Here is a 21,317-nt window from a genome sequence, read left to right as displayed (position 1 = left end):
TCATGATTCAAGTGTACCACAAGATTGGAAATAATGTATAGGTGACACTCACCCTCCAAACTCTTTTCCTTGGTGTAGCCCACTTGAATCAGTTATAGGGCTGATATTTGGGCCTTGAGCCTAATATAGGAAGAAGCTCCTGGCAATTGGGGTAGATTTCACATAAACATCATGGGGTGACCACTTAAACCATTGTTTAAGTGGGCCACTAGAATCAGTTATAGGGCTGATATTTGGGCCTTGAGCCTAATATGGGAAGAAGCTCTTGGCAATCGGGATAGATTTCACATAAACATCATGGTGGTGACCACTTAAACCATCGTTTGCTTAAGAAAGCACTTTGGGCTCTCCTTGGGTCTAGTTCACGGTATACCACTACTCTATTCTTTAAAGAAATGAGGTTTCCTAAGCCACTCGTATGCAAGAGAGCCCCATGTGTTTAAGTAGGACGTGTGATCTAATCCATGCAACTTATGGGATCAACCACCCAAATGCTCTTATTTGTCCCAAATTCAACTCTAAACCCAATCTCAATCAGATCTAAGCTTGGGCCTTTAAGAACTAGACCTAGGCTTGAAGGGAACTCGGCCTAGGAAGACCATAACTTGGTTGGCCTCATACGAGTACTACAGGAGCCAACCGAAATCTGATGAGTTAACAACCCTAATAATATGCATTTTGCTGCATTAAAAGTTTTATGTTGTTTCCTCCTGGCCAAGGTGTTACCTTTACGATACGGGGCATAACGGCATAGTCTCTCTTTTTTATTTTTATTTATTTACTGAAAAAACCCTTGAAAAACCTATATCTGCACCGTAATGTTGATTAATAAGTATGAAAAACCTGTATATGTCCCGTAATAGACCATTACGAGGCTATTATAGCCTTTATAGGGGATGTAACATGCTGTTAACGGCAATTACAGGTCATTTTTTTCCATAACGGCTATTACGGCCGTTACAACCCCGTAACGTGTAACGGTTGCCACCGTTACCTTTACGTAACGGCCTTTACGGCACAGCATGCTCCCGACATGCATTTCACTAATTATTTTCTAACAATCAAGACTATTTATCCAATTGAACGCTATTTCATCCCTGATGAGTTGACCACCCTACTAATATGCATTTTGTTACATTAAAAGTTATATGTTGTTCCCTTCCACAATATGCATTTCACTAAATATTGTCTAACAATCAAGACCGTTGATTGAATTGGACACTGTGGATGACATATATTCCGAATTTTCAAATGTTGGACAACCTTAACGGAAGGTTGTTCGGTGCATGATCCTTGTATATGTGGGATGCAACAAGTTGAGTCAATTGGTTGAGATAGACCAGGTCGAATCAATGACCCAATTTTAATTGGGCCCAAAATTTAAAAGGCCGTGCACACCAATAACAGCTTCATGCGCATAAGATCCACCCCATCCACAACATTTTTAACCTTGACCTTTAAAAAAAAAGGTCGGCCCAACACGTGGCTAAGCCACAATATGAGAACAGTGTAAAGTCATCCTTAAAACCACTATACATTCACGTTGTGTGGCTCTCCTAAGTTTTGGAAAAGAATGATCAAAAGGGTGTTCCTATGCCGTAGTGAATGAGGTGCATTAGATGAATGGATTAGATGGCGGATGAGCCCCACAAAGCAAAGGATGGGCATCCCCTTCACAATTGTTCCCTAAGGTATGACCAACTTGTGTTTTGGATCAACTTGATTTTTGCATCCCAAGTGAGGGAGACCCAAGAGCCCTACCAACATTAGGTAGCACACATAATGGATGGGATGGTTCTCCTGCACATTCCCCATAGTCAAGCAAACCTCAAAATCAAGTTGATTGAAGATTGATAGGCCTTGTATTACAAGCTCATACTGGACTTGTATTGGGCTGGGACCAAATCCCCACCAACTATGTAAGTGTGATTGTCATTGATCTACTGGTCCTATCATATATGGGTATGCACAAAAACCATCTTTGAATGATTGATCAGAGTTAATGGGACGAACATTGTGAGCACCGTCCAATCACTGTAATTTTGGGCTTATAACCCATCGACATGGTGAGGTTGCAAATCAAAAGGCACGATCGTTGCCATATGTGCAATGAGGGATTTGCACAACACTATAACGAGGGTTGTGTATGTTAGCAATCCCACATTATACTCAGCTCGAATTAGAGTCGCGTACATGTTGGGCCCACCAAACGGGTTGCGAAATGATCAGTAGGGCTATCGATGGGCTCCTGATGAACATCACCTGATGTTAATGAGTTCAGTGTAAGAACTTTATAAGGTAGGCCTTATTGATCAATGGTCTAGATCACCTTAAGGGTTGGATAGTGTGATCGGGAGAACCACTGGAAACCACTCAGTTGTGATTCATCAAAAATCATGGAACCGGTGGTGCGCTACAACTGTGACACATGCACAGTGTTCTAGTTGGACTATGATTGACAAATTTGTGTGAACCCTAAAGGGAGAGGAGTTTTGATGGGTTTCCAACTCCTCAATCCTCTAAAATACTTGAACAAGGTTGGGTCCCAAGCCTACACATGTTGAAGCTTCTATTCCCATCTTGGTGCGTCTCTAAAGAGTGTAAGGTGCAGAAGACTGCGACATCAAGCTTACAGAGATGGCATCCCAATCAGGTACGTCATTTATTCAGGTTATTTGATCTCCTACTTTATGCATAGCACGGTCCTTTGCAATTCTGCATATTACAGTTTACAATCAGGTCCAAGAAATTGAACCCAATACGAGATCAGGTTTCAGGATCTGGTCTTATCTTTTGGACTTGATTAAAAATCTAGCCTAGTTAGGTATGGGTAAGGTCCATTTAATTGACTTAGTTAAATTTGGGTCTAGTTTGGTGTAGCTCATGTCTATAAAATTATATACATTTGATATGCTGGAACTATTCTAGTAAAGAAACCTATTCCATACACATGTAAGAGACCCTGTCGACACATAATGCATTTGTCAAAGGGACACGTGTGTGTGATCTGTCTAATCCATCCATAGTGTAGGGCCAAACAAATGCTCCTAATTGTCCCCAACCCAACTCAAACTTAGATCCAAAAAACCCATAGGTACTCAATCGGTATCTTCGATCTCGTTTGGTGTAGCTCATGTCTATAAAACTATATACATTTGATATGTTGCAATTATTCTAGTAAAGAAACATATTCCATACACATATAAGAGAACCTGTCTACACAACATGCATGTGTCAAATGACACGTGTGTGATCTAATCCATCCATAGTGTAGGGCTAACCAAATGCTCCTAATCATCCCCAACCCAACTCAAACTTAGATCCAAAAACCCCATATGTACTCAATCGGTATCTCAACCCTAATTAGATCCAGGTCCGGCTCTCCAAGATCCAAACCCAGACCTAGCCAACCTAGGTTTGGGTACTAACCTAATCCATTGATAACTTGGGTCAAGTTTAGGCTGGGTATATAAATTAAAATTGATTGACCAATTATGATGGCTATCAATTTTGATGGTAAAAAAAAAAAGGGGCGGTGGAGGATGGTGTAGTGGAACATAAATTTTGGTTTATTTTCCATCTCACGCTATCCGAATTATCACAAGTAGTGGATTGGATGGTTAACCATTTCTTGTTATTTAAAAGGAAATTATAAATTTTTTTTAAAAAAAAAAAAAAACACACAAGTAATTTACCTTTTCTCATCTAAACTACTGCATATTGTGGGCTTCCAGTAGGAGAAAACATAAAAATATTTGAATAATGAATTAAACCTGAGAGATCACATACATTTGCTGATTTTGACTGTGTACCTAGTGGATCACAAAGTGGATAGGCCGTATCCCATTAGAAAAGGGGTTGGCTTGTGGCAAATATCATATCACTGGGCTTCTAAAAGGAACTGTTAGAAGAACAAGTCTACATTCAAGTTTAATCCTTCAAGATAAGAGAAGACAACGAGAGTTATCAAGTTGTTTTTTTATCAATAGCCCATCCACATAGTGAGGCAACAGATCTACCACCCTAATAAAAACCATCATTTGGCAAAATTCAATGGGACGATCACGGACAATGAAATTTGTCCAATCAATGCAATTTTTGGCCTATAGCCCATCAACTTGGTTGAGGTATCAGATCAGCGGCCCGATCACTATGGCTGCCATGTGTACCTTGATCAATGGCAATACCAAAATAGAAATGCAAAAATAGTACGCATTCAGCTGAAAAAAGGCTAAAGATTGATGTAGCAAGGATCCTTCATTCTACCATGTTTTTGGGTGACTAGAGTATCAAATAACTCCTATAGCTTGAAACAATGATAGCAAACTCCTGGTTGTCTAATGAGTCTATGATTTTAATGGTCTTCATATGCATAATGTACGCTACATCTACCATTGATCGTGAGCCACCCGGCATGCATTGGATGTCCAACCATGCATGCGTCAATTAGCTCTCAGCATGCTATAGAGAGAGAGAGAGAGAGAGAGAGAGAGAGAGAGAGAGAGAGGAGCTCAGGCACGATAGGTTGGGTAAGGAAAGGAAAATGTAAGAAATGAACAGACGAGTAAGGTAGGATTTTATTATTTTTAAATTATATATGTGTGTGTGTGTGTAATATAATATAATATAATATATTAGAGGGCAATAGTATGATCAATTCACTAGCTAGGGAAGACTTTGTACATCTTCTCAATATATTGGGTAGGATTTTATTATTTTTAAATATTATATATGTGTGTGTGTGTGTGTAATATAAAATATATTAGAGGGCAATAGTATGATCAATCCACTAGCTAAGGAAAGACTTTGTACATCTTCTCTATATATTGGGGACTCTAATCCATTGCCTTCCTAAACTAATGTATATTTTCACCCTCTGGGTTTCTTTAACAATTTTTTGCTTAAACAGTAACGATAATTTGATTAGATTGAACGAAAAATGCAAAAGGGAAAGGAGATGGCAAGGTGTCTTATAATCTATTTAAATCATCATTCCAATATTCAAACAATGCAAGTTTTACATGTGTTCATCTCCATTAGAGGTTCAACATCTTTCCTAATCAATTTATTAATCAGTTTATCTTATCTAAGCCCATGGTCAATTTGCATGGCGTCCTCTCCATAGTACTAAGCCCATGGTCATATATCTTACAGAGAAAATTTCACCAATTAAATGGCTAGGACGTATTATTCGATGAAACAGAGTTCCTCAACAACACCCATACAAAGTGAAACCCAATAGACAAACAACAAGGGACCAGAATCTTCTACAATAATTGTTATATGCAATAAGTGAAAAAGGCAAACCCTGTGGCCCACCATGTTGTGAGTGTAACATCCACTCCATTGATCAAGTTATAATTCTCATTCTCTCACCGTACATATCCAAAACTAGCCCTACTATCCAACAATCAAGTGGATGGAATAATAGATGTCACATGCAAAATAAGGTGGCCCCACACACAACAAGTGTTTTACATGAATCCCATCCAACAATCAAAATAATTGATTGATAGACCCACATGTGCGAAATACTGGCCCCAGATGAAAACAACAGCAACAATTCATGCTAAACATTGAAGAATGCTAATCTATAATCATACGTATCCCATAAAAAGAACCAAACAGAAAAAATCATTTTAGATTCCAACATACAAATACCATTTTTCCGTGATCCATCAATCGAAAGAAAAGCATTCTAAAGTAATTTTGGGTGGAAAGATCATCATGTCCATACCTGTGCTTCACTTCGTAACCGATGGCGTCGAAGGTGCCAAAAACAAATTGATTTTTGAAGAGCTTCTCTTTAGCATTGTTGTAGTAGATGTTGTTGTAGCTCTCAAACAAAACAACGAAGTTCCAAGCATCATCTAGAATGAGATTGAAGGCATCTAACAAGCTGTAAATCCAGAAAGAAGATACATAATAATCAGAACAACAATGGAAAAATCAGTAATTGGGAGAAGAAAAGGCAAGAAAGAAATCAAGAATGGGGATTCTAAAATTCTTTATCAAGGAAAAGCATTTTTCTTGGATGGGAGGATGGGAAAATCAAAAGCTAAAGATAAAAAGGAAAATATGAAATGAGGGGAAAAGGATCTGTACCAGCAAGGGAATAAATAAGTTAAAAACTGGATCAAAGAGGAGTCTTTTTTAATCCAATGGAATTTGGCAAATTGACGGCATCTTTAAATAATTCCGAGCAAAGACCGCTTGAAAACCATTGAATTATTTGGAGGAATTAACTCAAAAGAAAATTTCAAGATGAAAATTGGTCAATAGCACAGACAAAAGCTAAAAAAAATCCAATTACCCTGTTAAGAAAACAAAACTGAATTTTTTGAATAATAGATTCAGTTGAAAATAAGAAATAATCAGAGGGATCGGAGCACTCAGGACTAATAATTTCCTTAAATGAACGAGATGTTACTAGTGCTCCATTAGCAGACGGAGGCGGCTTATAAGGATTAGGACCATATGGGATATTACCTCTAGTAGCACAATTCAAATTCTAAAATAAAGAAACATAGTTATATAGGTGGTCCGACTGAAACCGATTCCCACCAAAACCAATATGAATCTGACAATACCAAGTCATATTGTACGATACTCAGAACCATGGGCATACTTCCATGGCCCATGCCAACTTCCAACATTGAAAAGAAACAAGATGTAGAAATAGGTGGTGGACTGAAATATAGCAGCCTTCCCATGAGGCATGAGTTTTAAGACAGGTAAGGAAGGCTCCACAAAGAAAGGAAAGAAATGATTGAATCGTTCATAACGAATTTCAAATAATTAACTCAAATTTCCTCGCCACATATCTCAAAAGGGGGGGAGAAAAAGATGGAGACCCATTCCCTATTTTTTGAAAGAATTCCATTAAGTTATTAAAGCTATCAAAGCCTTCAACAATCCAAAGCTAAAAGGGTTAATGATTTCCCAAGTTGGAACACAACACCCTCACAACCAGTCTCTACAAGGGGACAATAAAGGGACCAAAATACCATATTCTAAAGAATTTTGATCAATGAATCCATCTGAACCCATGGAGGATTCTTGACTAAAACCAATCTAAAAACCTAAAGAATCCCTGATCTAAAACTCAATATATTCCGGATAGCCTTTACATAATAAGGGGAAAATAATCAGAAAGACTGCCCTAGATGAACATATCAAAATCCTTATCAGACCCAATTCGAATCCACAATGTCCTCATGAACAATCTCCACAGATGATAAAGAAAAAACCAAAATGCTTTTCAGAAAGAATAACATTAAACTAAAACTATCCTAATGTAACGACCTTGGAAATTTTGTGCTAATCTTTCCTTAAGTAGTTGTTTTGGGGTAGTTAGTGCTTTACTTGATTGCTTGTGAAATTCGCATCAATCACTTTAAATTGTATCTGCATGGCTCTAAACGTGCAGATTAGTGAGCGCTACGTTACTCTGAAATCTGGGATCCATCGCTAAATCCAGTCGTTCTGGGGATTTTTTAGAAGATCTGGATCGGACCTAGACCGCGCATCGAAAGTCCGATGGCGATGATCTTAGGCTGTTGCGGTCACTGAGTTGGGCTTGGTCTTCACCTCAAAAATCAAGTCGATCTGATGTTCTGGGTCGATTTGATTGAGTTCGGAGTGAAGAGTGTGAGAACGGTTGGAATTTAATAAGCTTTTTATGAAATCTGAGTCGTGTCGCTTGCGCGACGATTTTAAGCTATCTGACCGTTGGATTCTGACCCAATTTCACCCTCTGATCAGGATGGTTGGCCCAGGCATATCCTAGTGCTTGTGGACCTGATCGAGTTTCCGTGACCGTTGAATTGAGTGTGGTCCGCCACTACTGATCAAGAGCCGGTCGGTACGAAAACTCGGCTGACCTAGATCCATGGTCTGTGAGCTTACGTCCGAGCTTTGGTTGTTATAGGCCCACCAGAAGTGCTTCGTTGGATCGAGAAAGGCGTACTTTGGTTATTACCTAAGTATACCTTGACCCTGGGGTTATTTCCATCATTTTAAGGCCTATATATAGTCCTTAAACCCTAGCTCTCATTTCCATACGAATTTTCTCTAACCCTAGCTTGGAAAGAGAGTGGAAAAGAGAGAGGAAGTGAGAGAGATTGGTTGGTGAATCACCTTGATTCTTCCTTGTTCTTCTTCACCTTTGAATCTTCACTTTGAATCGTTCCTCTGACGATTCTGAGTTCTTTTGGGGTAAGTTAACCTAACCCTAACCTGTGTTAGAGCTTAGATTAGACTTGGTGTTGTTGTATCTCATTTCTATCCTTATTTTAGGGTATTCTTGCGCCGTTGACGAAGGCAACTCGTCTAAATCAGTTCGGCGGTTCTTTCTTTGCTTAAGGTGCGGACTTTAAGTGTATAGGTTATGGTTTTCAAGGCTTTCAATCCCAGTTAGTGATTTATTCTTGTTATGGATGAGATTTCACATGTCAAATGTTATGTTTACATTGCTTTCCTGATATGCATGTGCTATATTGAGATTTGTGTATTCTAAGTGTATTTATAAAGTACCGTATACGTATAAAATACGCACTTGTGCTTGCCATGATTATTGGTCATGTATGTATGCTAGATGCATGTATGACAACTCCTTGGTAAAGGGAATTGTCTAAGTGCATGTATTCCAACATACGTCATGTATGTTATTCCTTGTATGCTAAGTGTTTGTAGAAATGCATGAATGACCTACGTGTAACTGATTACACTAAATGTGGGCGTTGAGAAGTGATTCTCAATACTCCTATTGATGCGCATGATTTCCTTTATGCAGTTACATTCCAAGTTATTTAAATTCAAGCATCTCCTATGCTTACATTTATGTTAAGTTGATATTATTCAGATGTGTATGTAACATGATTTGAGTTATTGTTCCATTACTGTTTTACATTCCATATGAATATCTGTAGTAGTGTAGGATATTTGGGACTATGCCTTAGTCCAGGAAATCGGTAATTGACCCTATATTCGTGGTTGAGATTGCTTTCGCCACGTGAGACGCATTAGACGAACCCGAGTCGTATTAGAGTTGGCGGCAGTGGTTTGGCCACGCGGAGTGTTTGCGCACTCTATGTCGTTCAATTCAACGTGCGCTCGTGCTAGTCGAGTTCGTCAAGTAACCCGATTGTCCGATGTATGTTAACCATGTATGGACGCTACTGCTTGAATCTAGGGTACCGAACTTACCAGTGAAATCCTAATAACCATGGTACCTGATCCGCTAAGACTCATGAGCCGGACATGGTGGTATGGGACACCGTGGTCGAGCTGTCGGCCTACGCTGGGGTGACGAGCCTCCCCGTAGTGACCAGTGAGCAACTAAACTCGTGAGCCGATTATGGTGGTATGGGACACTATATTCGTGCTGTCGGCCTACATTGATTGGTGACGAGCCCTTTGTAGTGACCTCGAGCATACCTGGATACCGCAAGGAGGTGACGAGCCGATCTGTGGTAGTAAGGGCATGAAAGGCGTGCATTGATTGGTGACGAGCCCTTTGCTACGACCTCAACTATATGATCGTATGAGATGTCTAGGATTGACGACCCTAGTATGGATCATTGTTTGGATGGTGATATGAGGAAGGTATCTTAGCTTCCCAATCCTGCTGTATGAATTGGACTAATAACAACTTGGTAATCATATCCATGCACCGCATTTGCATGTGCTTTGTAGATGTGGCGCACTTTGAGGCGATGTCATGCGTAACGTAAGATGAAGACGCTGAGGGTGTACGCGTGAGGGCACGCATCATATTGCATTCATACCTGCATTAGCAAGAGTACTTAGGATTTATTTAATTGTCCTGCTTTATCATTCTTGTTTGATTGAATCGATAGCATGTTAACCAAAGGCCTTATTGTTCCACCGAGTTGATCACTCACTCCCACGCTTCGGGGCGGTGTTTCACACCCACCAGACTGTCTTCTGTCTTAAATGCAAATGATGATGCGACGCCCGAGGCAGAGCGGGAGCTGGATGACGACGAGGCTGCCTTCTCCTATATGCAGTTTTCAGACGGGTTCTAGCGAGCCTCGGTCTGTTGCGCGGGATCTATGGGATGATTATTTTGGGAACTGAAATGATGTAACTTGTACTTATAAATTTTGATAAATAACACTTTTACACGATCTGGTTGTATATGTAATTCAGGGACTTACACTTGTACACATATTTTACTATAAGTCTTCCGCTTGCTTTATTCACTTATCCCTGAATCATATCTGCGTTTTGGCTTAATCTATCCCATGTTTATGTGCTAATACAGTCAACATACATCATTCATTAATTATGTTGCATAAGTGATGTTTTGGAACTCGGGAGCTGAGTTATGCTCGACCCCCGAATTTCAGGGCGTTACAAGTTGGTATCAGAGCATGATCTGGATTAAACCGGACCTGGGTTATGGTCACACACCGCACGTTGTCACCACTATAGTGTAATTGGGTGCGGGTCTATCATCGCTTTGTGTTTGTGCTCCGTAGTTTCTATCGGCGAAAGTTTCCTGAAAACCTTTACCGAGATCGAGTCTGTACCCTTACCTGATCACACACAGCGACCCGAAACCTGTTCTAGACCCTCTATTAATGAGTGTAGATGGTCTACCCTCCCATTATTCATTTTTAAACCTTCCAGAAAGCGCTGTTTCTGTCAGAATGACCCGATAGGCTTCTAATTACACAAGGGGCCAATCGGGGCATTTTCTGTGGGACCGGGGGAACCACATCATTTGGACCAAGGAGGACCAGGAGGACCTCGCCAAATCGGCGAGGCATCGCCGATATGTCCAGAGACCGGCGATGCCATCGCCGGTTCGACGAGGGATCGCCGGTCGGCGGGCCGGGCCGACGCGGGCCGATCGTCCATGAGGCTTGTGTGGCCCACCCCTCCACGGTTTTCATTTTAAAACCCTTCCTTTCATCTATTTCCTTCACAAAACCCTCTTCCAAGCTCTCCTTTTCTTCAACAACCTCTCCAAACTCTCTCAAATCTCTCCCAAATCTTCATCTTCCTTCCATTTTCGTGCAAACCCATCACCCCATTCTCAAATCTTCCATCCCATTGCTGATTTCTCCATCTTTCCTCTCATTTGAGCCCTTTCATTCCCTTTTTGGCTCATAGTTGTGTGGAAGCTTCACCATCTTCCTATTTCTCTCTTTCTCTCATTTCTCATGGCCCTCTTTGAGATTGTGACGGCCATCTTTTCCATTTCTTCCCTTCTTTCCTTGATGGGGAAGAAGAGAGCGCCCGAGTATGAAGCTCTTCCGAGCCGCCCAACCCGTGCACGGAGGCCGAGAGGTGCCACCGCTAGCACGTCCGCCACGCGCGAGTTCCAGACGAAGCGGGACCTCGATCCTCGAGCTCCCGTGTAGGACCTTGTTGGCGAAATTGTCGCATGGAGTCTATAAGAGGCGTAGAGTCCTTTTTGAGGCTCATGTTGATCCGCGGCTCTTTGGAGAGTTCTTTTTGTTGGAGCGCCTAGAAGGGGCTGGTTGGGGTCCCTTGTTCGAAGGCGAGTATCGCGCGAATGCTAGCACTGTTCGGGCCTTCTATGCCAACATTCTGGAGCCTTCGCTGGATCCTCTGCAGTTCAAGATTCCCTGTGGTAGCGGTCGAGTTGGAATTGTCAATGTTGCTTTGATATCCCGACTCTTGAAGGTGCCACTTGGGGAAGTGCATGCCAGCGAGAAGAATGTGGACAGTGTGCGCGAGAGGGATCGTCGCACCCGATCCTTGTGTGGTCGTCTGGTCGAATGGCAGCCGAATAGGAGTCTTTTGGCTTCTCACATGACGGACGACTTCCGTTTGCTTCACCACATCTTTACGTTCAATGTGTATCCCAGGTGGAGCAACCGCAGCGAGTGTACGCGCCTGATGGTCGATTTTCTATATCAGGTGGGGCAGGATGCGAAGTTGTGTGTGCCGACGTACGTCCTGCGTCAGATTATTCTCATCGCTCGTTCGAGTAGACGGACCGAGTCTCTTCCCTTTGGCCGCCTCATTTGCAAGATTGCACATGAGTTTGGCTATAGGCTTGGAGCTGAGAAACCGGTCCCTGTTCGTCATCTCAACTTGAGGACCCTTAAGGCCGATGGAGGTTGGTTCGGTCGGCTTGCCTCGAGGGTGAGGCCGGTCCGAGAGTGATGATGAGAGTTATGCTGATGGTGCGGAGTCTGAGGAAGAAGCAGAGCAAGACGAGGAAGAGAGTGGGGCACAAGATTCGAGTGATCGCTCTCCTCCCGTGGTGCCAGAGCAGGGGCAGAGCAGGTTGCCAGAGATGCCCGTCTTACACGGCTTGAAGAAGGGCAAGCGCTTACGCCAGGAGATGGTGGATCTTCGAGGCTTGGTTAAGCACAAGTTCAAGAAGATGTCCCGGACTTTGAAGTCTATCCTGTGTTGCTTGCAGGATAAGGGTGCTCCGCCTCCGTCCCCTGACTCCGACGAGTAGCATCGTCGTGGCCGTCTTTGCTTTGTTTGTGTTTTTCTTTCTGTGTGTAGCCGTTGTTGGCTTGTAGTTGGAGTTGTTGTAGTGTGGTAGCTGTTAGTGGTTGTAGTAGTTGTGGTTGTTTGTAGTGTTAGATGTTGTTGTTTTCATGCTTTCCTAGTCGTGATTCATGTATTGCCGCTGCACTACTTGTATTGCGACGATTTTGATTAATGGAATGCATGTGGTTTGTTTTGGTGTTGTGCTGTTGTGTTGTTGTTGTGTGGATGGATTATGTGACTTAGAATCGACAAGTTGCATCCTTTGATTTAATGTAGGGATGCCTCCTAAGGGTTCGAAGGCTTCGCCCGTCTTTCTCTGATTGAGTCGCTTGCCGGGGTTCCTCCCTTGAGCGATAGCGAGTCAGATCCGGTCCATCTCGGGCCGGTGTTGGGTCGACACCTATGGCTCCTCCAGTCACACCCTCGGTTCTTGAGCCGAGCCATGCACCTTCTTCTGCTTCACCTGTAGCAGCAGATTCAGCAACAGCAGCATCAGCAGCAGCAGGAGTTCCTCTCTTTCATGGCTGGCATCTTTGCTCAGTCAGTAGGGGCGACTCCACCTGTTTCACCTATGCCTCCATCTGGGAGTGCCAGTGTCAGTGCCAGCGGCACATTCGAGCGATTCCAGCGCTTGCGACCTCCTACTTTTACGGGTTCTCACAGACCCGAGGAGGCCGAGTATTGGATTGACCGCATCTCTAAGATGCTGAGACCGTTGCACTGCTCTGAGGTCGAGCAGGTTGAGCTTGCCACCTTCATGTTTGAGAAGGAGGCCAGTTTGTGGTGGGACAGTGTGGTCGTGGCAGACGTTTGAGGCGCGCTTCCACGAGAAGTATTTCCCGGTGACGTACCGACATGAGAAGGAGAGTGAGTTCCTTCGCCTCCGCCAGGGAGGGTTGTCGGTTACGGAGTATGAGAACCGGTTTACTGAGTTGGGGCGGTATGTTCCTTTGATCCTGGGTGATCAGCCGATGAGGATGCGGCGTTTTTCTGAGGGGCTGCGACCTGAGATCCGATCGAAGATTTGCTGTGCCAGCATTTCTTCATATGCGGAGCTAGTGAGCATGTCCTTGCGAGCAGAGCAGGACGGAGATAGAGCGTCCCGCATGCGAGCACCGATGCCTCCTAGGCCGAGACCGGATTTCCAGCTAGCCCATTTCCTAGGCAAGAGGCCGCGAGTAGATTCTCCTCCTTGGCGGTCAGCGCCGCCCGCTCAGCACCAGCGAGCTGATCTGAGATGTTCTTATTGTGGGAAGGTTGGGCACTTGGACCGTTTCTGCTTTTCCCGTATGCGAGCAGGTGGTTTTACTCCACCGCAGAGGGTTAGCCGTCCGATGCCTCAGGTTATTTCTCCTCCTCCTCTTCGATCAGCGCCAGCTCATCCATCCTTCAGACCTGCAGTTCCTGGTTTCAGGCCACCTCAGCAGCCCATGGTTCCTCCGCCGATCAGCAGCAGGCTCGTGTTCATGCGCTTTCAGCAGAAGCGCCTATGTCTGACTTGGTGCCGAGGTCCTTTGAGGTGACAGCGCATATGGAAGGTATTCCCGTTTCTGTGCTAGTGGATACAGGGTCCACTACTTCTCTTATTTCTTATGCGGCAGTTAGGCGTTTGGGTTTGAGATCTGTTCCTATACCTGGAGTGACGCTTACTACCGCTACGGGGATGTCCTCTGCCTTGGGCAAGCGTTGTATGGATTGTTTGGTCGATCTGGGAAGTGGATCGATCCGTGTTGATTTGCTAGTCGCACCGCTTTATCACTACGATGTTATTATGGGTATGGATTGGCTCACGAGGATGCGAGCTGAGATTGATTGTGAAGCGAGATCAGTGACGATCCATGGACCTGAGGGCGAGATTGTTACTTTCCCAGTTCAGGTCAGTTACCCTATTCGTATTGATTTTTATTCTTCTCTGTTGGAGAGTTCGGCCGAGTCGGCGTTGGTTAGTACGCCGGTAGTTCAGGAGTTTGTAGATGTGTTTGAGTCGATTCCTGGATTACCTCCTCAGCGTGAGATTGATTTTGCCATTGATCTTATGCCCGGTGCGGCGCCCATTTCTTTACCCACCTATCGGATGCCTCCGAGTGAAATGGAGGAGTTGAGGAAGCAGATAGATGGTTTGCTAGAATTGGGTTTTATTCAGCCCAGTGTGTCTCCTTGGGGAGCACTGCGTTTGTGAAGAAGAAGGATGGTTCCTTGCGATTGTGTATTGATTATCGCAGTTGAACTTCTGGTAATCGTGAAGAATAAGTACCCTTGCCCATGATTGATGATCTGTTTGATCACGGTTGAAGGGGGCACGGTACTTTTCGAAGGTTGATCTCCAGTCAGGATCATCAGATGCGCGTCAAGGATGGGGACGTGCGGAAGACCGCTAGTTCCGGCCATTATGAGTTCCTTGTGATGTCGTTCGGTCGACGAACGCACCGGCCGTGTTCATGGATCCGATGAACAGGGTATTTCGGCCTTTCCTGTTTCGATTCGTCATTGTATTTATTGATGACATCTTGATTTATTCGGCGAGCCGGCAGAGCACGAGGAGCACTTAAGAGCGGTTTTGGGTACTCTTAGGGAGCATCGGCTTTTCGCACAGTTCAAGAAGTGTGATTTCCGGAAAGAGGAAGTCAAGTTCTGGGACATGTGGTGTCCAAGGAAGGTATAGCCGTCGACCTTGCCAAGGTAGCTGCAGCGCAGGACTGGAAGCCTGGTTCGGTTATCGAGGTGAGGAGTTTTCTTGGCCTTGCAGGTATTATCGACGCTTTATTCATGACTTCTCGAAGATTCAGATCGTTGTCGTAGGTGACACGGAAGGATTTGAAGTTTGCTTGGAGTGAGCGGGCGGAGTTAGTTTCAGGAGCTCAAGGACAAGTTGACGTCCGCCCCTCTGCTAGTATTGCCGAGCAAGGGGTTAAGTATATTATTTATACCGACGCCTCTCGCGTTGGTCCGGGTTGTGTCCTTATGCAGAATGACAGGGTGATTGCTTATGCTTCGCGTCGCTTAAGGAAACACGAAGAGAATTACCCTACGCACGACCTGGAATTGGCAAGTCATCTTCGCATTAAAGCTTTGGAGACATTACCTTTATGGTGAGGAGTTCGAGCTCTTTGCGACCACAAGAGCCTTAAGTATATTTTCACGCAGCGTGATTTGAATATGAGGCAGCGCAGATGGATGGAAACATTGAAGGACTTCAAGTTCGATGTTTCTTACCATCCTGGTAAGGCGAACCTTGTGGCGATGCGTTGAGTCGCAAGAAGGCTTTGAAGTTTGCTCCTCCGATGATAGCAGAGTGGGAGATGTTGGAGTTCGTGCGCGATTTTGAGCGAAGCTTACGGTGGTTGAGCCGTATGAGGTTATCGCACACATTCGTGTACAGCCATCGACGAGAGGATCGTTGCAGCTCGTAGATGATGAGCTCTTGGTGAAGATGAGGCAGGGTTGGTACAGATGGGAACTCCGACCGGAGTGTTAGTTCTGATGGGGGCCTACGATTCGTGGCCGGTTATGTGTTCCCGACATCCCTGACTTGAGACGTGAGGTTCTCGAGTTAGCCCATAGTTCTAAGCTTGCGATGCATCCAGTAGCACGAAGATGTATCAGATATGAAGAGGTCTTATTGGTGGGACAATATGAAGGTCCAGATTGCTGAATTTGTTTCTCGTTGTCTCACGTGCCAGCAAGTCAAGGCAGAGCATCGCCTCCTTGGCTGTTGCAGCCCATGCCCATAGCTGAATGGAAGTGGGATTTCATCTCTATGGATTTTATTTCCGGGTTGCCGAGGACGAGAAAGGGATTTGACTCTATTTGGGTGATCGTCGATCGATTAACGAAGTCGGCGCATTTCTTACCGATCGAGTCACTTACTCTGCAGACGAGTTGGCTAGGTTGTATATCAAGGAGATAGTGCGTCTGCATGGAGTTCCCCGGGAGATTGTGTCTGATAGAGACACGCGTTTTACATCTATCTTCTGGACTCGTATCCAGGAAGCGATGGGTGTAAAACTGAAGTTCAACACTGCGTTTCATCCGCAAAACAGATGGGCAGACGGAGCGCGTGAATCAAGTCCTGGAAGATATGTTGCGAGCTTGTGTTTTGGATTTCAAAGACGGTTGGGATGATTGTCTTCGTATGCAGAGTTCGCGTATAATAATAGTTTCGGCGAGTATCGGTATGGCTCCCTTCGAGGCGTTGTATGGTCGCCGTGCAGAGCACCACATTGTTGGGCGTAAATTGGTGAGCGTAGTTTGCTTGGCCCGAATTGGTGCAGTGACTTCAGAGAAGGTCGACATCATTCGACGTCGACTTCTAGCAGCACAGCAGAGAGTTATGTCGATACGAGGCGTCGACCGCTTGAGTTCGTAGTGGGAGATCATGTTTTTCTGAAGGTCTCTCCTATGAAGGGAGTTTTGCGGTTCGGTAAGAAGGGGAAGCTGACGCCGAGATTTATTGGTCCATTTCAAGTTCTGGATCGAGTGGGAGCGGTAGCTTACCGCCTTGCTTTGCCCACACCTCTTGCGGGCGTGCATAACGTATTTCACGTTTCTATGCTGAAGAAGTACGTTCCTGATCCTTCGCATATTATCAGTTGGGAGCAAGTGCAGTTAAGTGAGGATGCCACTTATGTACTGCAACCGACACGTATTCTGGATAGAAAGGAGCAGGTACTGCGTAGCAAGGTTATCCCTCTCGTGAAGGTGCTATGGACGCATCATGGCGTAGAAGAGGCTACTTGGGAATCTGAAGCTGAGGTCAGGAAGACCTACCCTCTGATCCTCGAGGCTTATATGAAGGTATGAATTTCGAGGACGAAATTTTCTTTAAGGGGGGTAGATTGTAACGACCTTGGAAATTTTGTGCTAATCTTTCCTTAAGTAGTTGTTTTGGGGTAGTTAGTGCTTTACTTGATTGCTTGTGAAATTCGCATCAATCACTTTAAATTGTATCTGCATGGCTCTAAACGTGCAGATTAGTGAGCGCTACGTTACTCTGAAATCTGGGATCCATCGCTAAATCCAGTTGTTCTGGGGAATTTTTGGAAGATCTGGATCGGACCTAGACCGCGCATCGAAAGTCCGATGGCGATGATCTTAGGCTGTTGCGGTCACTGAGTTGGGCTTGGTCTTCACCTCAAAAATCAAGTCGATCTGATGTTCTGGGTCGATTTGATTGAGTTCGGAGTGAAGAGTGTGAGAACGGTTGGAATTTAATAAGCTTTTTATGAAATCTGAGTCGTGTCGCTTGCGCGACGATTTTAAGCTATCTGACCGTTGGATTCTGACCCAATTTCACCCTCTGATCAGGATGGTTGGCCCAGGCATATCCTAGTGCTTGTGGACCTGATCGAGTTTCCGTGACCGTTGAATTGAGTGTGGTCCGCCACGGCCGATCCAAGAGCCGGTCGGTACGAAAACTCGGCTGACCTAGATCCATGGTCATGAGCTTAAGTCCGACCTTTCGTGGTTATAGGCCCACCGTAAGTGCTTCGTTGGATCGAGAAAGGCGAACTTTTCTTATAACCTAAGTATACCTTGACCCTGGTGTTATTTCCATCATTTTAAGGCCTATATATAGTCCTTAAACCCTAGCTCTCATTTCCATACGAATTTTCTCTAACCCTAGCTTGGAAAGAGAGTGGAAAAGAGAGAGGAAGTGAGAGAGATTGGTTGGTGAATCACCTTGATTCTTCCTTGTTCTTCTTCACCTTTGAATCTTCACTTTGAATCGTTCCTCTGACGATTCTGAGTTCTTTTGGGGTAAGTTAACCTAACCCTAACCTGTGTTAGAGCTTAGATTAGACTTGGTGTTGTTGTATCTCATTTCTATCCTTATTTTAGGGTATTCTTGCGCCGTTGACGAAGACAACTCGTCTAAATCAGTTCGGCGGTTCTTTCTTTGCTTAAGGTGCGGACTTTAAGTGTATAGGTTATGGTTTTCAAGGCTTTCAATCCCAGTTAGTGATTTATTCTTGTTATGGATGAGATTTCACATGTCAAATGTTATGTTTACATTGCTTTCCTGATATGCATGTGCTATATTGAGATTTGTGTATTCTAAGTGTATTTATAAAGTACCGTATACGTATAAAATACGCACTTGTGCTTGCCATGATTATTGGTCATGTATGTATGCTAGATGCATGTATGACAACTCCTTGGTAAAGGAATTGTCTAAGTGCATGTATTCCATCATACGTCATGTATGTTATTCCTTGTATGCTAAGTGTTTGTAGAAATGCATGAATGACCTACGTGTAACTGATTACACTAAATGTGGGCGTTGAGAAGTGATTCTCAATACTCCTATTGATGCGCATGATTTCCTTTATGCAGTTACATTCCAAGTTATTTAAATTCAAGCATCTCCTATGCTTACATTTATGTTAAGTTGATATTATTCAGATGTGTATGTAACATGATTTGAGTTATTGTTCCATTACTGTTTTACATTCCATATGAATATCTGTAGTAGTGTAGGATATTTGGGACTATGCCTTAGTCCAGGAAATCGGTAATTGACCCTATATTCGTGGTTGAGATTGCTTTCGCCACGTGAGACGCATTAGACGAACCCGAGTCGTATTAGAGTTGGCGGCAGTGGTTTGGCCACGCGGAGTGTTTGCGCACTCTATGTCGTTCAATTCAACGTGCGCTCGTGCTAGTCGAGTTCGTCAACTAACCCGATTGTCCAGTGTATGTTAACCATGTATGGACGCTACTGCTTGAATCTAGGGTACCGAACTTACCAGTGAAATCCTAATAACCATGGTACCTGATCCGCTAAGACTCATGAGCCGGACATGGTGGTATGGGACACCGTGGTCGAGCTGTCGGCCTACGCTGGGGTGACGAGCCTCCCCGTAGTGACCAGTGAGCAACTAAACTCGTGAGCCGATTATGGTGGTATGGGACACTATATTCGTCTTTGTCGGCCTACATTGATTGGTGACGAGCCCTTTGTAGTGACCTCGAGCATACCCGGATACCGCAAGGAGGTGACGAGCCGATCTCGTGGTAGTAAGGGCATGAAAGGCGTGCATTGATTGGTGACGAGCCCTTTGCTACGACCTCAACTATATGATCGTATGAGATGTCTAGGATTGACGACCCTAGTATGGATCACTGTTGGATGGTGATATGAGGAAGGTATCTTAGCTTCCCAATCCGGCTGTATGAATTGGACGAATAACAACTTGGTAATCATATCCATGCACCGCATGGGCAGGTGCTTTGTAGATGTGGCGCACTTTGAGGCGATGTCATGCGTAACGTAAGATGAAGACGCGGAGGGTGTACGCGTGAGGGCACGCATCATATTGCATTCATCCTTGCATTAACAAGAGTACTTAGGATTTATTTAATTGTCCTCCTTTATCATTACTGTTTGATTGAACTCATAACATGTTAACCAGTGCCTTATTGTTCCACCGAGTTGATCACTCACTCCCACGTTTCGGGCGGTGTTTCACACCCACCAGACTGTCTTAGGCCCCGATGTTGCAGATGTGGATGCGACGCCCGAGGCAGAGCAGGAGCTGGATGACGACGAGGCCGCCTTCTCCTATATGCACTGACGGGTTCTAGCGAGCCTCGATCATTGCGCGGGATCTATGGGATGATTATTTTGGGAACTGAAATGATGTAACTTGTACTTATAAATTTTGATAAATAACACTTTTACACGATCTGGTTGTATATGTAATTCAGGGACTTACACTTGTACACATATTTTACTATAAGTCTTCCGCTTGCTTTATTCACTTATCCCTGAATCATATCTGCGTTTTGGCTTAATCTATCCCATGTTTATGTGCTAATACAGTCAACATACATCATTCATTAATTATGTTGCATAAGTGATGTTTTGGAACTCGGGAGCTGAGTTATGCTCGACCCCCGAATTTCAGGGCGTTACACCTAACCCTGGAACACCAAATCCAACACACTAACGAATTCCGGATATAACACTCAATATCCTCAAAAAAGGACCAAACTACCCTTTTCTGGAAAAGATTTCACAATACCATTGGTTGTATTATAAAACCTATTCACAGACCATAATCGTAGCAGCATACAGATGGAGAATCGATTTCCCAGAGGCCAATCAAAAGAATAGACACAAAATACATCTATCTGCCCTCGAAATCCCTGAATCGCACATCAAAGAACATGAGATTAAAGGACATTCGACCAGAGAGAGAGAGAGAGAGAGAGAGAGAGAGAGAGAGAGAGAGAGAAAGAGAGATGACCTGGTGGTTGTTGCCGGGTTTTGGATGCCATGAAAATGGAGACTAACGGACCAGATCACATCATCATCTTCTCACCATCATCGCCATTATAGATAGGAGAGAGATCGAGGGTTTCATGGGGCGAGAGGAGACCGTTGAGAGAGGAAGGGAAGAGGGGGGTTGGGTTTTTCTCGGGAGAGAGAAGGCGAGGCAGAGGCGAGAGATTGCAGAGGCATGGTTTCCGAGTAAACCGTCCTCTCTCTCTCTATCGGTCGGAGAGAAGCCGTGGGCTGAGAGAGAGCGAGAGAGAGAGAGAGAGATAGCGAGAGACGAACGTTGGGAGAGGAGCCGAACGAAAGACACATTTGATTTTTACTTGGGTATTCAAAGTTTTCGAATAGAGTGCCGTTGGGTGCATTTCACTTGGGAAACGGATCGGACACTCAAAATGGCCACTGGACGGTGATCTGTGGGCCCTACCGTGATGTACATGTTTCATCCACGCCGTCCAACCATTCTTCCAGATCATATTATGGTAAAAGCCCAAAAATGACGTTGATCCAAATCTCAAGTGGACAGCAT

The 21,317-nt window shown here is 44.2% G+C and overlaps 1 long non-coding RNA gene across 2 annotated transcripts in view; it reads right to left on the bottom strand.

Annotated features, from left to right (window-relative positions):
• The window catches only part of LOC131247852 (uncharacterized), a 36,560-nt gene extending 15,508 nt beyond the window's left edge, over positions 1-21,052 (bottom strand). For both annotated transcript variants that reach the window (XR_009172063.1, XR_009172064.1), the window contains exons 1-2: positions 20,757-21,052; positions 5,738-5,899 (exon numbers count right to left, since the gene is read on the bottom strand). This is a non-coding gene — a long non-coding RNA (uncharacterized LOC131247852). The remainder of the gene's footprint in view (positions 1-5,737; positions 5,900-20,756) is intronic.
• Between the last annotated feature and the right edge of the window lie 265 nt (positions 21,053-21,317).

Source organism: Magnolia sinica, chromosome 1, assembly GCF_029962835.1.
Source record: "Magnolia sinica isolate HGM2019 chromosome 1, MsV1, whole genome shotgun sequence".
Classification (NCBI taxonomy): Eukaryota; Viridiplantae; Streptophyta; class Magnoliopsida; order Magnoliales; family Magnoliaceae; genus Magnolia; species Magnolia sinica.
This window is presented reverse-complemented; position numbering and strand designations above follow the sequence as displayed.